Here is a 7,183-nt window from a genome sequence, read left to right as displayed (position 1 = left end):
CATTCTATAAATTTTGAAACCAGAGACACTTACAGATTTTCCCCTGAAGTCCTTTTCAAAGGTATCTATGTAATAAACAGCTTGAGAAGATTAAGAGATTGTGTCTTCCTCTGTAGTAAAGGGCAAATTTGTTTCCTGTCCTGTATAATAAAGATGTTACCTTCCCCCAGGACAAAGGGTAGGTTGGCTTCTAGCTGGTTGTAAAAGCTTAGAGGTTTCCTAAGTTCAGTGACCGGGAACAAATCTACCTCAGGAGGCAGACTCACAAGGAGGCAGAACAAACTAATAGAGATTGATGAATAAGAACCAGAAATCCAATCTATTAATTTACATTGAGAACTGAATGTGTTGAGAGGACTCAAAAATTATGTTAGCTGATTGATATATTTTTTCCCTATGGAAAATCTCATAAGGGCAAATTATGATTTGAAGTTTGCTCAGTGAGCCTTGGATAGGACCAGAGAATGGGTTGTATGATCTTCAGGCCTGAGTGGATGAGTTGAGATGTTTGTGCTCTGTGGTTACTTGAGCCAAAGTATTAAAGAAATACTCCAATGTCAGATGCAGAATCTTCTTTCAGGGTGGCATTTTAGCAATCTTAATTTATTTATCTATTTTCTTTTTTAAAAATGAAATTAAAGTGCATTTCTATTTGCGCATAGATATTCTTAGTTGCAATTCTAGCCTTTTTCCACTTTACTGAGGGCTTGTATGCAGGTCATTCTGATTAATCATGAGTCACTTCTATAAATGGCTGATCTCATATTTTGCATTTTGAATCTACTATGACTTGATTGCAGTGGGTAGGAAGCAAGGAGGATATACTATAAACAACAAAAACTATGTTTGAGATCTGGAAAAATAAGCATTAATATATTCCCTGACTCCAAGGAATTTATTTTCTATTTATAAAAGCAAGACTTACAGATAAAATAAGTACAGAATATTTTTCTAGGAAAAATATAGATTGTATAATACTGTGAATACCATGGCATTTATTCAGTAGAAGACAGATGTCTATATTATATTTTAATATGAAGTCCCTAATGAATGTAAATATGAGTATGAAAGACTTCATTAAAATATATATAATAAGTAAAACACTCACATGCATGTACTAATTTTTTTTGTTTTATAGAGAGATGCAGCTACTTAATATTCACTAGCAGTATCTTTAAGACAGTGAAAAATTTAATTTAGATATGAGAAAACTTTGACGTTGAGAGACCTGAGAAGGTCTGTGAATGGCTTGAACAGGCTATGTACAACTTTCTTAAAATAATAATAGGCAGCTGATTGAGGAAAAGATGATACATACTCTATGAGGCCTTAAAATTATGAAAAAGATCGTATGTATCTAAGAGTATGTTTTTAGAAAAAACTTGATTTTCAGGACTTATAGATTACTTTAATATTAATCAGAGACTTTTCACATTTTATTACATTTCATCCTTATGCTCCCTCTTTGTAGCAGGTTTATTTTATACACAAAGAAAATTATGCTTAGAGATGTTAAAGGAATTCTTCAGTATTTAGCAATTATTTTCTGGGCCAGTCATGTTTCTGGGCACTAGGATTCTTCAATGAATGAGATAAATAAAGTACTGATCCTGTGAAGCTTGCTTTCAAGTAGATTCTGAAGACAGAGCAGTGTCTCAAACTTAGCACTATCTCAAATAATAACCCGTAAGCTGAAGAAATAGGTTGCTTTAAAAAAAAAAAAACAAACAAAGAAATAGGTTGGCTTTGACTGCATGGAACAATAAGCTACTTTTAAAATACAAAGGCAAGTATTTTATTTTATTTTTAAATATTGTTTTTATTCTTTTTTATTACTTATTATTTATACATTCAATTGTTATACATCATTCAGCTCTAAAGAGATCTTTTTAAAAATTAATTAATTCATTTATGTTTAATCACATCTTTACAGTGTACAACATTTCTTTTTCCAGCACAAATACTATGCATGTCAGTCAAGCCAAAGATATTACTCTATAACTTAGCAAATAGCTTCTCATTTTTTGTCAATTAAGCATACTTTTACTTTTTCCCTCCTCCTCTCTTCCTTCCATACTAAACTTTTTCCATATTATATTGATTCACAAAATATGTTAAACTAAAAATATGGGCAAAAGTAGAATCTAATAACATATGTCCTGTAATTTACTTCTGAAACATTTTTTTTCTGAAACTATTTTTTAACCTAATTTACATTCATTCCCTAAGCATCATCACAGCATACAAAATGTGATTTCCCATCCAGAATATACTGCATAGTGGCTTAATCATGCATGCTATCGTCAAAAATTTTCCATATCTAGTTTTATATGTATATATATATATATTCCTATTTCTGACCCTCTGTCCTTTCCCACCCTCTTCTCACACTATCTCTGATGTCTACAGTTGTCTTCCATTCCTTTCTCCCCATATTGTATTGATCACACACTTTTTAAAATAACCTACTTTTTTTTTTTTTTTTTGAGAGAGGTTTTTGCTATAGGGCGCGTGTACTTGCCAGACAGAGAGAGACAGAGAGACAGAAAGCAAGAAATCACCCTCCAGGGGGTATGGCCACGCCGCAATCCCTTCTCCTCCATTCTCCTCTCGGGATCTTGGGCATGCACGCACACGCACCCGGCGTGAGTTTAAGCCACCGGGTCTGGGACTCGAACTTGGTCGACCATGTGAGAGTCCAGCGACATAGCCATTACACTAACTGCTGGTCCCCCTAACTACTTTAAATAACAAGTTCACTTGGTCATTTCAAGAAAAGCAGTTTTAACTTAAATCAAAGAAATGCTAAGGGACTTTGCTTAAAACGTAAAGCCAGGATACAGGTTAGGACTCTGTTCAAATGATAGGTACATGAACCTATCGACAGGTCAAGACAGGACACAAATCCTTAAAATCAGAAAAAGAAGCCTAGAAGAAAATCAGCAATGTTTTAGTCAAAAGTCATAAAATTCTATTTCATCAGTTAAGTCTCATGTACTTTATCTTCTGTTATCTGATTAAATTCTGGAATATAATATTCAACTCCAGACTTTTCCCTATGATTAAGTTGGCCATTTTCTTAGTATTTGAACTCTTATTTCGGTGTGACTGTATTTAATTGTCCTGGTATAGCACTCCCTCGAAAACTTCTTGGAGATCTGGTCTGGTGCTGGTAAATTCTTTCGGGTTTTGTTTATCTGAGAATATTCTTGTCTTTTTTTCCCACATGAAGGATAATCTTGCCAGGTATAGTATTCTTGGTTGAAATTGCTTTTCCCTTAACACTTTGAATATATTTTCCCATTCTTTCCTTGTTTGCATTGTTTCTGATGAGTGGTCTGCTATTATCCTGATGGGATATCCTTTATAGGTAACTTGATGTTTTTCTGTTTCCAATCTTAGTATCTTGTCTTTGTCTGTGGTTTTGGTCAATTTGTCTATCATGTGTCTTGGAGAAAATGTTCTTGGGTTGATTCTATTGGAGGTCCTTTGTATTACTTGGGACTAGATCTTTGAGTGCCTCTCTAGGTTTGGAAAGTTTTCTTGCAGGATTTCATGGAATAGTTTACCAATGCCCTTATGAGTCTCTTCATCTTCTGGGATGCCAATTATCCGGATATTTGAATGTTTGATGGTATCTAGTATTTCTCGCATATTATTCTCATTCTTTTGGGCCATTTTCTCAGTCTTCATGGTGGATTTTTCTAGGCCAGCAATTTTCTCTTCTACATCTTTTTTAGAGGTTTTTGCTATAGGGCGTGCGTGCTTGCCAGGCAGAGAGAGACAGAGAGACAGAAAGTGAGAAATCACCCCCCAGGGGGGATGGCCACGCCGCAATCCCTTCTCCTCCATTCTGTTCTTGGGGTCTTGGGCACGCACACACATGCGCCTGGTGTGAGTTTTAAGCCACCTGGGTCCTGGATGCAAACCGAGGTCGACTACATGGGAGTCCAGTGACATAACCATTATGCTAACTGCTGGTCCCTCTTCTACATCTGAGATTCAATTTTTTGTATGATCTATTCTGCTTTTAATACTTTCAAGGGAGATTTTGACTTCCTGTACTATAACCTTCATCTCGAACAGTTCCATTTGATTCTTTTGTAAAGTGTGTAATTCCTCTTCTAGATCTTACAAGAATTTCCTCACTTACTGGAACTCGTAAGCTCCTTTCTCCTTTCTCTTCTGCAGTTCATTGTCTCTCTTCTCTTCCATCTTTGTTAGCTTTGCCATTACAAATGTTCTAAATTCTTTATCAGACGTTTTCATGATTTTCATTGAACTGTCTGTGGATGAAGAGGAGTTATTCTTTTCCCTTGGAGAAGAGATATTTTCTTCCTTTTCCATGTTTCTTGTGACCCTGTGGTGATTTCAAGTCATCTGATGGGTGACATGTTTCTTCCTAATTCTTGAAGTTCAATCTGAGCGTTCAGGAGCATGCGGAGGGAGGTGATCTGGAATCTCTTTGCCATTCCATTTTTATCTCTTTGTGCAGCAGATTCAGTGTGTATTGAGGAATATGTTAACCCTAATAGTATTTGGATGTTTGGCTATGGTTCCCTTAGATCCGTCTAGAAACACAGTGAATGGAGATTGAGGAGTGGAGAGATGAGATAAAAAAAAAAAGAAAAGGAAAGAGAGAGAGAAAAACAACAACAACAACAATAACAACAACAACAAAGAAACAGGGAAAAAATAAAAAAACTAAAAAAAATTATTTTTCTTTTTGAAAAAAAAAAGCACAAAATAGAAAACTGCGTGGCGTGCTTGTTCACAGGAGCCATGAGGAATCTTCTTCTGATGGCCTGCCTCTTGCTTCTCCTGCCTGGGTGGGAGGGGGAGAGGGGATTATTAACAAGACAAAAAGGGGCTGAAAGCAAGAGAATACTTTACCTTAAAAAATTTTAGAAAGGAAAAATTACGAAAAGGAGAGAAGACAGAAGCAGAGAGAGACAGAGACAGAGATAGAAGGCTAGAGAAGTTCTCTACCACTCAAGCTTGTGGGCTGGAGGCTGAATTATCAGTAGAAAATCTTCATTTCTCTTTTACCCTGAAATCACTAGTTCTCAGGAGCCATGAGGAATCTTCTTCTGATGGCCTTTCTCTCCTGCCTAGGTGGGAGCAAAAAGTGAATATTTTAATTACATCATTGTTTGTTCTAGTGAAAGGAAAGGACCTCTAAGAGTCAGTCAAAATGAATTAGCATGAATGAAACCTGACACACAGCAGAAGGCTTTCCAAAATTTAGCGAAACAGATGCCACAGGTAACAAATTTGTATATGGTGACATTTGTAAGTGATCCAGTGCCATTCTATGTCTTTTGGTTGCTTTTATAGTGGAGTTCACTGGAGGTAGACTTTATTTCATGTGCAGTTCTACTTATAACAATTTTCTTTTGTCTCTAAAAAGGCAGTTAGAAACTCCTCATAAATAAGAATGTGCATGCACAAATCATCATTTCAATTTTGTAGGTAGTTTAAATCTCAAAGTGCATCTCTCAAGTATATTCATTCTCTTGTAATACTTTTGAGTAATATGCCACCTTAACAAAAAAATTTACTTTGACTAGAGAACTATCTGTTCATCAGAGAGCAAATGATCTTGAACTAAACATTATATTGAAATGTAGATACAGTGACTTATTTCTGTTGAGAATTAAATTTTCATGTCCTTGACGTTAGTTGTAGATGTTGGATTTTTTTAAAAAAATTAGTTTTTAATTTGCTACAGGGTGTTTATGTTTGTTGGAGAGAGATAGAGAAAGAGAGAAGAAAGGTGGAGAAAGCATCTCCCACGAGGCTTTGGACATGCCACAATCCCTTCTCTTTCTTTCTCTTTTTGGGATATTAGGCACACATGCATACATGCCAAGCATGTGTTTCAAACTGCCAGATCCAGTATTCAAACTGCTTAGCTGGCTATGTGAGATCTAGCTTCCTTAAGCATCATATCACCAACTAGTCCCTGGATGCATTTTTTTTTGAGTGGATTCATTTTTTTAATGTATTATAAACTGAAATGCATACTTTCATGATTATATTAATTGTGAATGTTTCTATATAACTAAATACTAAGGTATAATGATATTTTAAAGAATATTGAACTTACCTTTGTGCTATTTAACATGTAAACAAGTTTTTGTTTGTTGTATTTACCTAGAACCTAGCAAATTAGAGTTTCTGGATTTTCTATGCAGCACCCTATAAGCCAGTTTCAAAATGATAATTTAAGTTGAAATAGTATTTTTAAAATTTTTTTTTGAAGAGATTTTTGCTACAGGGCGTGTGCGCTCGCCAGTCAGCCAGAGAGAGACAGAGAGACAGAAAGTGATAATCACCTCCCCAGGGGGGATGGCCATGCCACAGTCCTTTCTCTTCCATTCTCCTCTTGGGATCTTGGGTACGCATGCACACGCACCCAGCGTGAGTTTTAAGCCACCAGGTCTGGGTTGTGAACCACGGTCGACTACATGGGAGTCCAGCGACATAGCCATTATGCTAACTGCTGACCCCAGTTGAAATAGTGTTTTGACATTATTTTTCACATGAATATTACATATTAAGATATAAGCTGAATTTATTTGTCTTCATGTTTTTGCTGTAGAAGAACTCAATACCACCACCACCACCCACAAAAAACTCAGAATTTCTTAACGATCTGTAAGGAAAATCTCTCTACAGGGTAAATTTTACTAATTTAACTCTAAAACACTCAACCATCTGGACAATTCTTCAACAAGTTGTGTGTTGTGTGTGTGTGTGTGTGTGTGTGTGTGTCAGTGTGACATAACTGTCTCTCTAGGGGCCAGCTGGTAGTATAGTGGTTAAGGCACTGGACTCCCACATGGCTGATGGTAGTTTGAGTCCCAGACCCAGCAGCTTGAAACTCATGCTGGGTGTATTTGCTTGAGTGCCCAGAATCTCAAGAGGAGAGTAGAGGAGGACAGTATTGCAGTGTAGTCATCCTCTCTGGGAGATGATTTCTCTCTTCCTATCTCTGTCTCTCTCTGTCTTTCCAGTGAGTGTACCATGCCATATAGCAAAAATTTGTTCCTCTAAATGTAATCTTCTCTTTATTTCTTTTTCTTCTTTTTCTTTTTGAGAGTTTTTTTTTTTTGTTGTTTTTTTTTTTTTTTTTTTTTTTTTTTTTTGGGGATTGTTTTTTTTTTGGGGAGAAAGGAGA

The sequence above is a fragment of the Tupaia chinensis genome, unplaced genomic scaffold (assembly GCF_000334495.1).
Source record: "Tupaia chinensis unplaced genomic scaffold, TupChi_1.0 Scaffold000581_1, whole genome shotgun sequence".
In the NCBI taxonomy this organism is placed as follows: Eukaryota; Metazoa; Chordata; class Mammalia; order Scandentia; family Tupaiidae; genus Tupaia; species Tupaia belangeri.
This window is presented reverse-complemented; position numbering follows the sequence as displayed.